Genomic DNA, 18,435 nt, shown 5'->3' on the forward strand with positions numbered 1-18,435 from the left:
TTGCCCTTGACAGCTATTACAAAGATTAAAATGAGCAAATATAGATGGAAAATAAGACATAAAGAATGGTGTATAATTGGTGTTTTTCTTTTCTGACCTTGTGGAGTTAAACTATATAAACAATATGATAAACTGGATTGAGTAAGCACACAATGAAACCAAGTCCTACCAACAAGGAATCAATTGTTTTGTACTCTTCAAGGATAAAGCCATCAACCTTGCCAGGCAGAGTTTGAGACCTAAGCATGTGCTTACCAAGATGTTGATGGCCTAGTGGACACGTGAATTCAGCCAAACATATGCTATCCTATAGTGTCTACATGTGAACACCCACTGTAACTAGACTGTGGTCTAATACTGAATAAATCCACATATGAATGGAGAGTAAAAGAATATACAATATTTACACACTCTCTAAAGCAACAAACACATAGTCCGTGTTTGATGAAATTTGACTAAAGAGGAAACAGTTTGTATTCTTTATGATAGATAATTTATTAACTGATACATAGGGAATTTTTTATTTTGATAAAGCTGAGTATTTTGTTGTTTTTTCTTTTGTTCTTTAAGACCTGTTCTCTCTATATTGTTCTCAAAATCACTATGTAATTTAGGCTCATGGATTTGCCTACTTCACCCTCAAGACTGCTAGGATTATAGGCATATAATACATGCCTGACTAGAGTTGTTTCTTTTGTTAGATATGTCTTAGTCTCTTAATGGGACAAACCTGTTATATATCTTAAAACTTGGATTAGGAGACGTTCCAATGGACAGCTCTGAATAGTTCTGGTGAGCCACAGTGCCTTTTTTTTTTTTTTTAAACAAACACTAAAATTTATTAAAACCAATACTTGAAATAAACACAACATTGAAAAGATCAGGAGTAAAAAGGCTATTTTCCAGGGCAGGGGAAGGCTGGCTGTGGGCCTGGGACTGCTGCAGGATTGAAGTCAGGGGCTGCCTATGAGGGGCAAGAGCAGCAGCACAGATATTAGACAGACCCAAATTGATAACAGGAGCTGACAGGGCCATTCTCTAAATAGGTAGACCCACTGTAGCAAGCAAGAGATAACTGAAAGATATACTGTATCTACAGACATGCTGAGACAGTTTCCACAGGTGCTCTCAGGAGTGATGGATGGCAAGACTGCTCCTGACACATCTGGCTGCAGCTACGCATGTGTCACAGAATTTCTGGTGGTTTGTGTATGCTCCAGCTCTGATGGCACAAGCTGGGTCTGGCTGTAGATTTGCTGTTTTCCCTGCTGATTTACACCCATTGAATCTCTGGATCTGAGTCTTCCTCATCCTCAGACTATGAATCCTTGGCCTCTTTTTCTTGCAACATGGTCAAGATCCTATTGACATGAAAAATAAGATCTGAGTGTGCCAAATACACACTGAACGAGGCCTATAGGTATTTCAGAATCAACAGATCTGAGAGCTCACAAAATTCTCAGGGTTCCTGTCCATCTATGTGTCCATGAAGCTACAGAGGGTGATCTTTACTTGTTCATCCTCTTCAGAATAAGGGCTAAAGTTCGAATACCTCAGAAACAGCAGGTCCAGTATCTGTAGGGGGGTACCAAACCGTCAGTATGTGGACTAGAAAACAGGGACAAAGAAGAGGTTCTCTTCTTGCAGAGAAGGCACCAGGTTGTTCACCAGCTTAACCACAGTCTCTGTACTAATGCTCGATTCTTTATGGGGCTCCCTTGGGTCTTGTGGGGCAGAAACATTCTCATCCTGATCTTTGTGGTCCTGTCTTGGCTGTCCTTGGTCAAGATTTTTTCCTTTCAGGAAAAAGGTCACAGGCGTTGAAGGCAAGAGTGAACCGGTGCCTCCAGACATCACTGTGGCCTTCCCTGTTATCTTTTTTGAGGCCTGAGCCTCAATTTGTTTGAAGACAGCAAGAGAACATTCTGTCCCCTCTTGTATCTCTGACAAGTGAGCCTGCAGGCCTTGCTCTAAGCAGTGGGTTCCCTAGTTACCAAGGTTCTGCATTGTTAGGTCATTGTCAATAGGGTGATTCCATTACTGTCCCTTCTTCAACAGGACTTTTTAAAAATTGGATATTTTATTTATTTACATTTCAAATGTTACTCCCTTTCCTGGTTTCCCCTCTGCAAACCCTTTATTCCATCCCCACTTACCCTGCTTCTATGAGGTTGCTCCCCTACCTACCCACCCACTCCTGCCTCACTGCTCTAACATTCCTTTACACTGGGGCATCAAGTTTTCACAGACCCAAGGCCCTTCCCTCCCATTGATGCCAGATAAGACTCCTTCAGCTCCTTGAGTCCTTACCCCAACTCTTTCATTGGGGTTCCTGTGCTCAGTCTGATGGTTGGCTGTGAGCATCCACATCTGTATTGTTCAAGATCTGGCAGAGCCTCTCAGGAGACAGCTATATCAGGCTCCTGTCAGCAAGCACTTCTTGGTATCTGCAATAGTATCTGGGTTTGGTGTCTGCATGTGGGATGAATTTTCAGGTGGGGCAGTCTCTGGATGGCCTTTCCTTCAGTCTTTGCTCTACTCTTTGTCCCTGTAGTTTCTTTAGACAGAAGCAATTCTGGGTTAAAAATTTGGAGATGAGTGGGTGGCCCCATCCCTCAACCAGGAAGCCATGTATGCCTAACCCGTGGATATGGTCTCAACAGGTTCTCCTTCCATTTTGTGGGTTACTGCAGCTAATGCCATCTCTGTGGGATCTTGGGAGGCTCTTGCTTTCCTGGCATCTGGTACTTTCTGGTGGCTATCTTCAGTTCCCCATCCCCCATTGCTACACACCTCTGTTCAGTTTTCTGACCCTCTGTACAACTCCTCCATCTTCTCCCATACCTGATTTTTCCCCTCTTTTTCTCCTCCCCCCTTCTTCTCTTCCTCCCAAGTCCCTCTGACCCTCTACTTCCCTTGATTATTTTGTTCCCCTTTCTAACTAGGACTGGAACATCCACTCTGGACTTTCTTCCTCTTGAATTTCATGTGGTCCGTGAGTTGTATCATGGGTATTCCATGCTCTTTGCCTAATATCCACTTATCAGTGAATACATACCATGTGTGTGCTTTTGTGACTGAATGACCTCACTCAGGATATTTTCTAGATCCACACATTTGCCTGTAAATTTCATGAAGTCATTGTTTTTAATAGCTGAGTAGTATTCCGTTCTGTAAATGTACCACAATTTCTGTATCCATTCCTCTGTGGAGGGACATCTGGTTGTTTCCAGCTTCTGGATCTTATAAACATTGATGCTATGGACATAGTTGAGCATGTGTCCTTATTACATGTTGGAGTACCTTCTGGGTATATGTCCAGGAGTGGTATAGCTGGTTCCTCAGGTAGTACTATGTCCAATTTTCTGAGAAACTGCCAGACTGATTTCCAGAGTGGTTGTACCAGGTTGCAGTCCCACCAGCAGTGGAGGAGTATTCCTCTTTCTCCACATCCTCGCCAGCATCTGTTGTCACGTGAGATTTTGATCTTAGCCATTCTGACTGGTATGAGGGGGAATCTCAGGGTTGATTTGATTTTCATTTCCCTGATGACTAAGGATGTTGAACATTTCTTTAGGTTCTTCTCAGCCATTCAATATTCCTCAGCTGAGAATTTGTTATTTAGCTTTGTACCCATTGTTTTAATAGTTATTTGGTTCTCTGGAGTCTTTTTGAGTTTTTTTTTTTTTTTTTTTTTTTTTTTTTTTTTTTTTTTTTACAGAATAGTTTATGTAGGGCATGGGGGGAGTTGAGAGAGTAGAGACAGAAAAAGGTAGAAGTGTGGGGGTGGGGGAGGCTGGCCATATACATGTGGAGAGAGAGATTGGGGAGAGGAATGGGGAGAGAAAGAAGAGAGGGAAGAAGGTAAGACAGGAAGAGCAAGAGTCTTGAGTTCTTTGTATATATTGGATATTAGCCCTCTATCTGACATAGGATTGGTAGATCTTTTCCCAATCTGTTGGAAAACTGGGTTCTGATGATGCCAAGTAGCTTTGGTTTCTGTTGCTTATGTTCTTTTCCTTGCCTCTCATCCTCTAGTTATCTCTGGTGTTAGCTGGTCTTGTTGTCTCTGACTGTGGCTTTTCCTGCCTATAAGCTTGTGTGCCAGCATGCATAGACCAGTTCTCCCCAGAAAGAATTTGGGTACGGAGAGCTGTGGCACAGGGTCATCTCCAGGGTGCAGATAGATACTGGAAGGATCCTGTCCCTGGCTGTTTCTTGGTGTACTGATGACTCTGGGCAGGTCACTCTTGGGACAGGTATTTGAGCAGAAGTGGTGGTCACACCTGTGCTCTCAGGTGTGTCAGCACTCCTGGGAAATTTGCTCTTTCCTGATGGGATTTCCACAGTGTTTCTTATACAGTATTTTTTTTTTTTTTTTTTTTAAATATTTTCTACTTGAAGATTAGTTGCACATATAAAACCAAATAGGGTTTTCAGAGCGGAGGCTGGGATAGACTTCAGTTTCAGAATGGAAAGGGAGAGGCAACAATCAATGGTTTGGAAATCTTGGTTCACTCAGGGAGAAAGATTCGATTTGCTGAATTGCTGGTAAAATGAAGAAGACTGTGTTTGTATTGAATAAGTGGGAAGAAGACCTGTTGGAAACCAGGGAAAACATGTGGAAATAAAAGGTCTTGACAAACCCACTAAGGGTCTTGTTTCAGGTAAGGTATGATGAAATCATTTGCTGATTATACTGTTGCCTGCTAGGTGGGATCCTTATCCCTAAGTTGTCTTAGTTACATGAAACTATGAACAGATCCCTGAGAAAAAGATTTTTAAGGGAGGATGCTTTTGTTTGATGTAATGGAACCGTCAATCATGGTCATATGGCATGATGATGGGAATAGATTATGGCTGTGACTGTCACAAGGTGAGTCTGAGCAGAGGAAGCCTAGAAAGGGCTATTATGTTGTTTTTCCTTTGTTTCCCTTTGATTCAGCCCAAGACTCCAGTCCATGTGAGGATGAAGATTTCCACTTCTCAGTTAATTTTCTCAGTAAACACCCTCAGAGACATGTCCAAAAGTCTCCGTCACTAATAACCTAGATTTTCTTGACCCAGTGAAGTTGACAGTCCACGTTAACACCTCACTGAGGTAATGACAGATGATGATGATATGGCCCCTGTACCTGGAGTAGGCAGTTCTATTGGGGGTAAATTCAAGAAACAGAAAAGATGGGTATAATTTTTTTTGATCACCTGGAGAAATGAATGTCTGAAGAGCTGGATATCATAATAATGGTCACACCATGGTTCTATGATGCAGCTAGAGATATATTCACCCCTTTGCAGACTGAGAAGCCAGGCTGTATCTGACTTGAAAGCTTGAGCTGGCTCAGCTATACAAGATGGCAGACAAAATGCCAGCAGCAATGGCTATATTCCAACCAGTGCTTTGGGATAGTCTCTCTCTCTCTCTCTCTCTCTCTCTCTCTCTCTCTCTCTCTCTCTCTCTCTCTCTCTCAGAGATACAGATACAAAGTAACCTCTCAATATGCCCTAGCTGTCAGGAAATAAGGAAAAGGGTGGTGTGTATGGCAGGTTTCTATGTCCTGCAGTACCCAGACCTTAGTGTCTTTTTTCTCTTCCATCTCCCTTTGCCCCTGACATGCTGCCAGGCAGTTGCTTAGCAACTTCTCCAGCAAGACTGTGCATCCTGGCATAAATTGCTGTTATGCACGAGAGAGATTTTTCTCTCCCCTCTTTCCTGCATTTTAAGCAAAGAGACATCCTAAAATAGGGCAATTTCCCCCTTTGTATCCTCCCCAACCCAACAACCTTTTTTTTTTTTTTTGACAGACAACTTCTGTGTAAATGTTGAAATCTGTGTTGTCTGTCAGCAGCAGTCAATCTGAAAACTTTACTGGAGAGAACATATATTTAGTAACAAGTGACAAAGGGAGGAAGATATTGAGATGTCAATTATTCTAGTGAGTTAGTACAAAAGCGGGCATTTAAATCAAATACTGCAGGGAGTAAGAAGGCAAAAGAACTGGGCTTGGTATATAGAGCCTTGTGTTTTAAAACAGCGTGGGGCTGTGTTTTGTTTAACTCCATCTGTTGCCAAGGATGTCCACAGTGTCAGCCTAACCTCGGGAGTACGTGTGAGAGTACTCATGCTGCTTAATTGATGCAGACTCTGGATTACTGCAGGATATGTAAGCAGACATGCTTCATCTGAGTCTCAGCTTGGTAGATTTTTTTCATATTTGGATATGGAAATGGATATTCCATTTGTTAAATTTTAAAGCAGCTCTGAATCAGTTGTTAGATAGCTTCAACCTCAGCCCAACACTCAAAGACCCTCAGGATCTCGATGCTGCAATCTTCTTCACCTGCTGTGCACCTATCACAGCCTGGAGACTTAGTATCTGCTGTCTTCACCCTCTCTTCCTTCATCATAGTACAAGGGCTCTCTTCCTTCTCCCACTTTGCTTCTACATGCTCAGCACTGGATAGACCTTGCTTATAGAATTCATCCAATGTTCTCTCTATAACCTTTGGCAGTAGCTTTCAACTTGAGAAAATTTTGTCTCAAGGGGATATTGGAAATGCCTACAGTATCTTTGTTTTTTACAACTGAGATGAGGGCATTGCTGAGACCCCCAAAATCAAGACCATAATTTTGCCAACCATGATATGTCCAGTTCACATCTTTATAGCAGAATATGATTTAGTCTCAGTTGTCAACAGCAATGAGAGTGTGAATCCCATACTGCAGTCTTTGCCTGGGGGAGAGAACCTAACCTGCTGAGTTACCTTTGTACCCTGCTGGCCATACTGAGTAAACGCCTGAATAAAACATGACTATACCTAACTGTTGAACCAATATTTCCTTTTCTAGTTATTAAAATCAAACGCTCTGCCAACAGTTCAGTGGGTACATGTTCATGTTTTTCCCAAAGGAGATGTCTATTCACCACAGATAGGGCAGATGGTAACAGACCAAAGAAACAGGTCCACACAAGAATCATGAAGTGAACTAATGAATTACTAAACCTGCTTCCAGAGGCATGGATGAGAGATTGCTTACAGGATCACAGGTTTCTCAAAACAGATATATTACTAGACAACTCTATTCTGGCAAAGGCACTGACTTTGTGGAGTTCACCCTTCAGTTAACCTTCTAACTCCTTCTGTATTCTAACACTTTACCTGATCACATAAAACTGGGAGGAAAGATTAATGACCGGAGACCTGGGTGAGAGTTCTGTGATTCTTACATTATTTTTAGCAGTCCCATTACACTGCTTTCTCCTCCTCCTCCTCCTCGTCTTCCCCCTCCTCCTCTTCCTCCTATTTCTCCTCCTCCTAAGATTAATTTATTTTTATGTCTATGCTTACTCTACCTGCATGTACACCTGCATGCCAAAAGAAGATATCAGATTACATTATAGATGGTCGTTAGCCACCATGTGGTTGCTGAGAATTGAACTCAGGACCACTGGGAGAACATTTAGTACCTTTAATCAGTGATCCATTTCTCCAGCACCCTGATTTCTTCTTTTTATGAAGACTACAGGCCAAAGTTATTTGTGGGAATAAAGATATGGCCTTGTGGACAAAGCCATGCCAGATTTATTCTGAATACCAGCTAGGAATAAAGTATAGTAGTGAGATGACTATATGGAATTCATGTATTATGCAATATGAATTGACTAGGCAAAAGAGCCTGATTTAGTTTTGGGGGGTATAGTTCTTCAGCCTAACTAAAATGTATTAATGCCAGTAGAGTTCTTTTTGCATCTCATAGGTAGGCCATCTGATTACATTGGCATCTTAGTCCTACTCTTCACTGACTCTGATGATAAATGATCTCAAGACAGGTGGTTCCTTATGCCACGACTTCAGGAGGAACACAACAGCCCACAAATTAAAATGCTCACATGTCTTGAGCAGTAGGTTGAATTTTGTCATGAGTACTCTATGTCAAATAGAGAATGACATACTTTTATCCTTACACAGTGTTATACCTATTGCATAGAAATAAATTCACAAGCTATGTTGGTTTTGTTGAGTCAATTTTTCGGAGTAGTCCTGATTTTCCTTCATAGCAGGCTATGATAAACACAAGTTATTCATCTTAATTGCTACTATTAACTCTTGCATCACACATTACATTTTGCCTAGCAAATATATCTGTATGTCTGTATACAAGTGGGCTAAAGACTGACTACAAGCGGTTAAAGATGCTGAAGCAGAGTTCACTATGTTCTGAGAGGCCTAAGTGGAAGGCAAGCACAAAGGAATTGAAAGGGAGAGATACCAAGTGGGAGTTAGAGAATGAACCCTGCTGGAGATCTGATGAAGGTATCCTTGCAGAGTCAGGCTCAGGGTCAGGCTTGAACTGGACTTCCACACCAAGTTGACTTGAAGAACTGAGGTGCTGGACAGCAAAGGATTCAAAGAGAAAACTGGAAGTTGGAGTCCAGACTTATGAACAGGTGGAAGGGTAGAAACTGTGTCCAGATATATGGATTAGTGGCAGTTTAGTAGGTCACATCAGTATTGGGAACTGCATGCAGTTGAAGCCTCTGGGACAGTCAGGAGTTTCTTCCATTCAGCGCTTGATACACACATCACATAGTCAGATGGCAGAGGGTGAGAGTATGGTTATTCCTATTTTAGTATCAGAAGACCCCCTATTTAAGGGGTCCAGGTGAGGGTGTTACATCCTTCATTCAGTATGGTACATTTGACAACTTCTCTGGTCTGATTTTATTCTTAGAATTCTAATATGCCCATATGCTCATATGGTTCAAATTTACTTTGATAAATTTATAGATTGGTGCTCTTTTTACCTTTAGGAATAAGTTGTTTATAAGTCTATATCTTGTGAATTGTGCTGTCTGTCTACCATCAACATGCAGGGTCATCTTGTCTTGAAAGCAGTTTCAAAGTGGAATCTCTTAGGGCAAGGAACAGCCTAAAATCAACCATTTTACACAATATGGAAAAATTGAGAGCACATTACAGAATGACCTCAATTGTGTCCCCCAAAGAATATATATCCATGACCTAACTCTCAGGACCTGTAACTTAAGTAGGAAATGAAGATGTTACATGTATCATTAAATTCAGAATATAATAATGAGATTATCTTAGATGGTGGGTGAGTCTAAATTTAGTGGCATATGTTCCTATTAGAGAAAGGGCAGAGATATTTGCGGCACAGAGACAGTGGAGAAGGTAATCTGAAAATAGAGGCAGCTACAAAAGTGTTGCGGCTGCAAATATAGTAGGGCCATGGAACTTTAGAGACTATGAGAGGCTAGCAGATAGGACAGCTACAACTCAGAAAAACTGAGAGACATGCTGTATGGAGAAGCTGGGAGACAGGTAGAACACAAAGAAACCAGAAAACAGGTGCAGCATGGAGAAGCTGAGACAGGTGCAGAGCAGAAAAGCTGGGAGACAGGTGCAGAGCAGAGGAGTGGGTGACAGGTGCATGCAGCACAAAAAAGCTGGAAATGTGCAACATGGAGAAACTGGGAGACAGGTGCAGAGCAGAGATGTGTACTGAGAGATAGGTGCAGCATGTGGGAGATGTGTAGCACGGTGAAACTAGGAGTCAGGTGCAGACCAGAGAGGCTAGGAGACAGGTGCAGTGCAGTGAGAAGATGGGAGACAGGTACAACATAGAGAAGTTGGAAGATGTGTGCAGTGTGGATTCTGTGTGAAGCGCAACTGTGTGTGTGTGTCAGCTTGAATAGGCCACTTGGCTATAGGTAATCTGCAACACATTATTCCTGTGTGAGTGTTTCTGGAAGATTTCAGCACTGGAATTGGTGGACTTGGTATGGCAGATATGCAACTCTCAGTGTGCATAGATATTGTCCAGCTCATAAGGGTCCAGACTAGACCAACAAGTGGAAGAAGATAAATTTGTTTGTTTTTTCCTGACTGCATGAATAGATACATCTATCTTCCTTTGTCCTTAGACTACTACTTACACTATTTGTGCCCTTGTTTCTCTGCCCCTCATCCTTGAGCTTTAGCAAGCCCTTGTCTAACAGAAAGAAGATTGTGGGGGACTTCTTAGTCTTCATTATCATGCAGGCTAATAATTCATTATCAATCAGTATATTCATTTATTTACACACCTATGTATCTATCTTTTATGCTATTTATCATCTATCTACCAATCAATAATCCTATCAGTCTTTTATCTTTGATTAATCAACCTACTTTATATCTGTCTACCCACCGATCTATCCATCTATCTACCTATCTATCAACTATGTTTTTGTGAGCAAATTCAAACTTATTTTAATGCCATGCCATTTCAAAAACCTCAGCCTTGGTTCCCTGGGACAGCATGCCAGAGGTATAAATGGTAACCTTTCTCTAAAAACCCCCAGCAAGTCATCCAAATCCACAGATTCAGAAAGTCAGTTCTCTTCTCTACTCCTCTGGTTCATGGTTTTTCTTTCAAGGGAGGGAACAGGAAATAGGTAGCTGGGTGTTGTGGTGCACACCTTTAATTCTAGCAGTCAGGAGGCAGAGGCAGGTGGCTCTCCGAAGGCTAGCCTGGTTGACATAGTCTGAAGCCAGCTGGAGCTAGTGAGACCCTGTTTCAAACCAACTCCATTCTACCATACACACAAAACAATTTAAACAGGGAACAAAAACCCACTGGGATTTTCAATATAGGGCCTAAAATCAAGTGAGGGAAAATGCACTGGATTCAGAGGCAGGAAACATGGTTGGCATGAATTACAATTTTGTGAAAATAGGTGGAAGGATTGAAAAACTCCACAGAACAAAAATGACTCAAAGTTTTACAAAGGAGGATCCATTCAATAGATAAAAATCTCTTCTTAATGAAGAATTCAGCTTCTAGAAATAGAAAGAGCCTAAGCAGATACCCTGCCTAACTAAGCAGGTCACAGGAATCTGCCACAGGCCCTCTTTGAGGGCAGATTAAATACTTGATGACAGACAGGGGGAACAGAAAAAACCCCAAGAGTGAGAAATGCTACCAGTGACATAAGAATCTCGGCTGAGGTTTCAATGTTTGTGGCTAACTTCGCCTCCTTTCTGTCCTATAGTAGGGCCATAAACCTTGACCAAGCAGAGTAGAAAAGGCTAGAAAGAGGGGCTTGAGTATGGTGGATTTTGACTCCTGATTTTATTATTCAATTTTTTTTTCTACTAAAAGTAGTCTTCGGTGGCTGGGAAGCCTGGCCTCCCAACACCAGAGTCAGTTGGAGTTGGTTTTTTGTTGAAAGGAGTAGGTGGGTGGGGGACCGAGATGAGGGCAGAAGACCCCCGCTCTGCTGGTAGTCTTGGGTGGAGAAGACGAACTGCACTTGACAGAGCCTGGGGTGTGGTGGGAGGGGGTGAGGCAGGAATGACAAGCTGGGGAGGGGACTCACCTCAGTCCCCAGCTCCATTCTCTTCTAACAAATCTCCACTAGTGGCATTCTTGGCAGTCTTAGAGGCCTTCTTTTTCTTCTTTTTTCTGGGTTTTTCGACTTGCAGAACTCTGGAGAAGAGCCTTCAACTCTGCATCGTGGACCTCCATCCCAGACTTGTACAGGTCAGGCTCAAAGGGACCACTGGTTATCCGCACGGGTCCATTGAGCATGAGTAGAACTGTAAATTTAAACTGGGCAACAAACTTACCCTCCTTCTCATAGAGAACGTTAAATGGCTGTAGTAACTCATGTTTGGCACACTCTACCACACCTATTAGAGCCTTCTTCTCTTAGAATTCAAATGCTCTTAAAGTAAACGGCATGGCATCTAAACGCCTTTCCATCTCACTGAAAAAGGCATGTAAAGTTTTCGTTTTCAGGCCATATTGTTTAGAGGGGTCTCGTTTATAAATGGTGGTTCTCTGTCCTGCATCTTTGGCCTTGCCTTCTCCTGAGCTGACAAGGACATCCACAGCATAAACCTCATGTACCTCAAATTCTGCCTTTTCATGTTCCTCCTTCTGCTGGTCTGTAGGATTCTGGATAATGGTTTTCTCTCCATTGATCACATGCTGCTTCAACTGGTGTGACAACGTACCTTCTATTGGTGTGCAATTAAATGAGTGAGCAACTTTGTTCCAGGCTTCTGTCACTTGTGTGTTCTGGTTTCCAGGTTTGACCAGTCATAAAGCAGCTTCGGCACATAGATGAGCGGCCTTAATGACATCTGCTTTCTGCCCTGTTACCTGGGTCCCCTGAGCTACACCAATTACAAAAGTGTGAGCCACATTGGCAATGAAGCCATCCACATGAACCCCAAGGTCAATTTTTACCAAGTCACCTTCCTTGAGTATATAGTCCTGGTCACTCTTCAAAGGGGAGAAGTGACACACACAGTTAGTTACGGAAATGCTGGTAGGAAAGGCAATACCTTTCTTCATCTCCTTTTCCTTCTTGAAGATCTTCCCTGTCTCTTCCATAATCATGGCATCACCTTTCTCACACAAGCTCAGTACAGACACTACAGACACACCCGAGCTGGAAGCTTCCACCAATGATTGGAGCACCCAGTTGGCAATGTTGCGCCCCCCCCCCCAATCTTATACTTGATCATGACCAGGTCCTCAGAGATAGTTTGCTCCTGCTGCTCATCTTTGCCCAACCTCTATCAACTATTTACAATCTCTATCTATCATCTATCTATCATCTATTTATCATCTCTTTCTATCTATCTGTTTATCTTCCGATACCTACATGTCTTATATTTTGCAATCACTGTGACCACAATCTATGAAATTAACATCTTGAGTTTACTTTAGCTTACAGCTTTAGAGGTTTTCAGTCCATCAGAGTGGATAAGACATAATAGAGCAGGCCAGACAAATAACACTAGGAGTTAAATCAGATGCTTATCTTATAGAATAATAGGAATTAATGCAAATGGAAAGGATGTAGGGATTGGTATACACTTTAAAACACCTTGTCATATGGTCCTGACATTTGGTAGGTTCCCTAGCCTATCAAGTTTTTCCTAAACTGGGGGACAAGTGCTTAAAACATGAGCCCGTGGTAGACACCTGAAACCCAAACCATATCTGTATATCTATGTATTCTCTCTCTCTCTCTCTCTCTCTCTCTCTCTCTCTCTCTCTCTCTCTCTCTCTCATCTATTATCTATCACCTATCTATCCATAAAGTCTACCATCCATGTATCTACTCTACTGGGCTGTTTCCACTGGAACTCTGTTTAATACACTATTTTGGAATAGTTAGTACCAATTCTTTTAGCACCACATGTCAGATTTCTGACCTCCAGAACTATAGAAGGAAACATTTCTGTTATTAGAATCTCAATTTGTGGTTATTTATTACAACAGCTGGGGAAGCCAATGCATCCCGAACCTCCAGATTCCAACCTCATCTCCTTGTGCAGCATCATCACCTTGCCCACTGTCCACATCCAACTCCTGTCCTGACTCCACTCCCAATGGAGCTGTGGCATCTAGTTATCTAATGACTTCTGTCAGTTCTATTCACTTATTGCTGCCACTCATTTCACTTCATTAAAACTCCTTAACAGTTCTCCCTCTCTGTCTCTGGTGGGATATTTCCAACATGCTCCTTTCCCATGGATGCCAAAAAACTGTGGGCACTCAATTATTTTATATAAAATGATATAGTATTTGCCCATAACCTACAATAAACCCCTTTGTACTTTAAATTATCTCTAGATTAATTATAGTACTTAATGCAATGCAAGTGATATGTAAATGATAACCACATAGGGAACAAGAATGAGAAAAACATGTTTGTATATATCCAATACACAGATATTTAAAAATTTTAGAAAATTAATGAATACATGGATATGAAACCCACAGACACTAAGAGTCAACTCTATATTCTTTACAGTTTACATTTTCATGATTATGATTTCCAAAACCATTTTATCAATTCCTATAATGCACCAGCCCATATGTTCATTTTTCTGAACATATATGAAGGAACAAAGTTACACACAGTTCCTAAATCCTTGTAAGTTAATTCTCAACTCAGAGGAAAATAAAACAATAATTTCATCCCAACTCAGGGAGTGAAAGCTGAAATTCCATTGCTGTTACAGGAGTGACTAATGGGGACATGATATCTGTGGTTACTAAATTGCTAACCTAGTTTTTGGAGAAAGAAGTCTTCCCTTTGGCAAGAAATGCCTTGGCTGACCACTGAGAGAGTATATAGCAGGAGAAACATGTAAAATTCTGGACTGTGAACACATGATACAGGCTCAGTGTGCTGTGCCAACAGCCCAGCTGCAGGTGAACAGGGATGCAACATTTAGTATCTAAATGAGGTGAATAGAATAGGGATACAGGGAGGGTCCAAAGGGTCACTTTAACTCTAATGAGGGGTGTGGGTATAATTCTCAATGAGAAGTAACTGGTCGCATTCATTGGAATAAATCATTGGTGTGCTGGTCAATATTAAGGGTCTGGAAAGAAAATAGGGAGGCTCTGGCACCTTGTGGTGAGTTGGGCTGTGGAAAGGCAGACACCCAGAGAGATACCCTAGGCTTCTTACTGTAAAGTGGGATAGTTGTCCACATTTTAGGATCCATAAAAAAATCAGAGGATGGCCAGGGACAAACAGATTAGAGTAGATGTTAGTGTGAACTTGTTACTATCTCAAGCTCTTTCTCCTAGCATTTCATATCTGATCCAATCTGGCTCATGGAGCAAGCTGAGACTCTACAAAGCCAGCTCTAGGAGGCTGCTCTTCTCCCTCTCTACCTACAGCACTTTGAATCCCTTTTCCTGTAATAAGAAAAGTTTCTCCAAGCTCTCCACTCATCCTTAGACAAGTTGTATTTCCTCCTAAGACATTTCTCAAAGGTGAGTGAACCACAGGAAATAGGCTGACCTAATCAGATAATGGGAGGGCTGCCCAACTTTACACATTACACAGCTCATACCCAACCAAGACACTGACTATATGTAAGCATGCACTGAGTGATAACCTTTAGTGGGATCCTGGCAGTAGTGATAGAGTTTTGCCTTCCAGTATATGGCTGTCATGAACATCCAGAGGACTTAATATGTGAAGATGTTTTATTAATGATTTATGAGATGTTTTATGAGTAGAATCCTAACAGCCTTGAAACTTCCTGTTGGAAGATTACAGTTCAGCTATGAATATTGGCAAGGCCTCCCTCTAGTGCCTAAATGTATCATTTAAATCATAAAACACAAAACCATAAACATGGTGAGACTCCAGTGGACATACCATTTTTAAAGAATCTAATTTCTGAAGTACTCATAGGGAGACCAACAGTAGTATGCAATAGTCTTAATCTGCTCACAGCAAAACTCTGTGTGGCATTGCCATTTTAGCTGTTCTGGAACAGCTTTCCAGTTTCATTTAAGAACAATCTCTCCTTCTAAATTAATGTTAGATTCTTTTAATTATCCGTGTTAGCAAAATAAGTCCTCATGCTTTGATTATTCATTTAACAAGTCTAAATGTACTACACAACGTTTGCACACATTCTTTTAGTATAGTCTTCAGTTTCATATTGCTTTTTACCCGTTGATATTTTTGTAAGGGATAAAGAAACTCAAGGGAAATAACTTGGGATGGAAGCGTTGGTCTATTTACTCTAGATCTCTGTGAGGCTGGAAGCAGAGTAAGAAAGCATGACTTATTAAACTTTGCTGGGATGAGCTTTCCAAGTTATGGAATCCCACATCCTCCTAAAAATGCTTGCCTGTCTTTGATAATGGTCTACTCCCACGGATTGAATACTCAGCAGCTTCTGGGAGGACTGTCCTAGTTAGCATGAACTATCAATTTGACACAGCCTGGAGTCAGTGGAATCTCATTGAAGGATTAAAGGAATCTGATCTCATTGCCCAGATCAGAGTGGCCTGTGGCTTTTTCTATGAGAGACTGTCTTAAATGATGATTGATATGGGACTGCCCAGCCCACTGGGGGTGGCACAGACCCTAGGCAAGTAGTCTGGGCTTTAGTCTATGAGATATCCAATGAGTAAAAGAGCAAGCTTTATTCCTCTGTGATTTCTGTTCAGGCTCCTGTCCTGACTGCCCTCAATGATAGATGTTGACCCAGAAGTGTAAGATGAAATAAACGGTTTTCTCTCATAAGTTGTTTTTGGCCATGGTTTTTCTTTCACCAGCAGACAGCAAACTAGAACAAGGGCATGCTGTCTTTGAATGGTGCAACTCTTAGAATGTTCTTTCCTAAGTCAAGCGCAAATCCAGTCTGTCTCATCTTATTTCATATATTGACTCTTTTTACTTCTATGAGAGCCCAGAAGGCATCTTAAATTTCTTCCAGGTGGATGTTATTTGAGTACTGGATTTCAGGTATCATGATTCTTTACTTTTCTAAAAAAATCATCTTAGGTTCTTAGGGAATATATCTGGATGAATCCAATCCAATTCCTTCTCCACTTTGCTGGTCTCTTTGCATCATAACCTATTTCCTCCCTTTCTCTTGGAGACTCTGCAAAACTCCTTTGTGACAGTGCGTTAGCTTTGTTGGCTATGACATAGGCTATGAGTTCATGGTAACAAACCTATGTGCATGGTATTTTGTTCCTTCTGCCTGCCTTGTTTCTGTTTCTTTGTTCATCAGTATTTATGCTAGTTATTTTTTTTTTGTCAACTTAACACAATCTAGGATCATGCACCTAAGTCATCATGAACAACTTCAATTGGGAAAATTCTTCTATCATATTGACCTGTAGGCAAGCCTTTGGGGGTACTTTCTTGTTTAAGGACGAATGAAGTAGGGTCACAGGTTCTGTGAGAGGTATGAGCCTTGGGAAGGTGGTTCTGAGTTGTTTAAGAAAACATGAAGAGCTTTCTATGAAGAGAAAGCCCATGAGCAGTGTTCTTTCATGGCTTCTGCTTGAATTCCTGGACACAGGTTCCTGATCTGTTTGACTTCCTGCCCTATTTTTCCTCGATGAGCTGTGATTGGCACATGTTAAATCAAGCAAGTCCTTTCCTCTCTCAAGTTGTATTTGGTCAATGTTTTATCACAGCAAGAGAGACCCAAACTTGGACAATATTTGTGAGATTCTGATACTATCTCCATTTCTCTTAGAGAGGAACCCCAGGTCTTCATGGTTCTCGTCAAAAACTTTTTCAGTAATCATATATTATGAAGGGTGTATTTTCACAGAACTCACAGGACTAGTGCCACCAGCAGAGCTTGATGTGACTTCCTGAGCCACACTGGACCTGGGAGCTCTGAAGTTAAAATGCATGGGCCAGTCTTTCCTACTTTGAAGTAAAGGAATTCTTATCATAACAGTTGATGATATGAAAGATGCAAGGCCAAAGAGTTTGGCCAAGTTTGCATATGAGGAATGGAGCTTCTTTTGAATAAACACTCAGCTGTAAATGCTTTAGATAGCAGAAGCTGAAATGGAGCAAGAGATGCTAGGCAGAATGCTGTAAATATATACTATAGCTCCTTACAGTGCAAGGTTTCCACATGTCATGCTCGACAAACTACTTCATCCCAACCATCTCTCCACTGAGTGAGCTTAGGAACCTTGTGATTCCCTATTGTCCAGATAAGCAGTATATCACAGTGTGCTGAAAATGATCCACTATGTGGGTAGTTTTCTGTAAACAGACAGTTCTTAGGTTTGACCTGGACTGTAAGCACACTGTGAACAGATGAATGAAAATCATAATATCTGTCTACTTTTTTATTTGTTAATGAATCTACAATAGAATTGTGGAAACTTCTGAAGCTTTGAGGCCTGGGAAGGCGGTTAGATTGGAAACAGATGAGATTTGAGGCCTCACAATACAGGAAAGTGGCTGCATTTTGTGTTTTATTGATTGAAAAAATATCAGAAAACATATAGTAAGTGTGTGCACTTATATATCTAAGTGTGTGCACACACATGCACACATGCACACACACACACAATTCATAGATGAGTGTGTTAGCATACTTCTGTAACACCAGCATTTGAAAGCTAAGGTAGGAGAATCTTAAGTTCTAGACACTGCTGAAGAAGAAGGAAGAAGGGGTGGGGAGGAAAAAAGGAAAGTGAGAGAGACGCATACAAAAAAGTAAGTAGATCGAGATCTTTCTTAGGCAGTGACAGTTTCATGACAGCCATGAAACCAACAGCAATCATGAAACTTGCTGACCCAAATACAGAGAAGGTGAAATGTGAAAATAAGCTTCATATAAGTGATTTACTGTGATCATAGGAGGCCAAAAGGCAGGATAGTTTAGAGAGCAAAAATGGTATCTTTCAACCCTGTTGTTGGTTCATGCACCCATTCTAAAAAATTTTTCTGAGCATGTGTCCCAGAAGACCTACAGAAGAGGAGGTTGGTTAATGCCATGGAATCAGAGTCTGGCTGTTTGTTCTTCCTTCCTATACCAAGGTCTCCTGCAGTCACTCATTTACTTGGATAAAGGTTGGGGTGGCTGTGGTACTCAGGGTTCCTGCTTCATGCT

The 18,435-nt window shown here is 41.5% G+C and overlaps 2 pseudogenes; both read right to left on the reverse strand.

Annotated features, from left to right (window-relative positions):
- Positions 1 to 1,131: 1,131 nt before the first annotated feature.
- On the reverse strand, positions 1,132 to 1,924 carry LOC117719248 (ral guanine nucleotide dissociation stimulator-like; annotated as a pseudogene).
- A 9,321-nt stretch (positions 1,925 to 11,245) lies between these two features.
- Positions 11,246 to 18,435, reverse strand: part of LOC117718977 (proliferation-associated protein 2G4 pseudogene) — a 30,693-nt pseudogene continuing 23,503 nt past the window's right edge.

This window comes from Arvicanthis niloticus, chromosome 13 (assembly GCF_011762505.2).
Source record: "Arvicanthis niloticus isolate mArvNil1 chromosome 13, mArvNil1.pat.X, whole genome shotgun sequence".
Lineage (NCBI taxonomy): Eukaryota > Metazoa > Chordata > Mammalia > Rodentia > Muridae > Arvicanthis > Arvicanthis niloticus.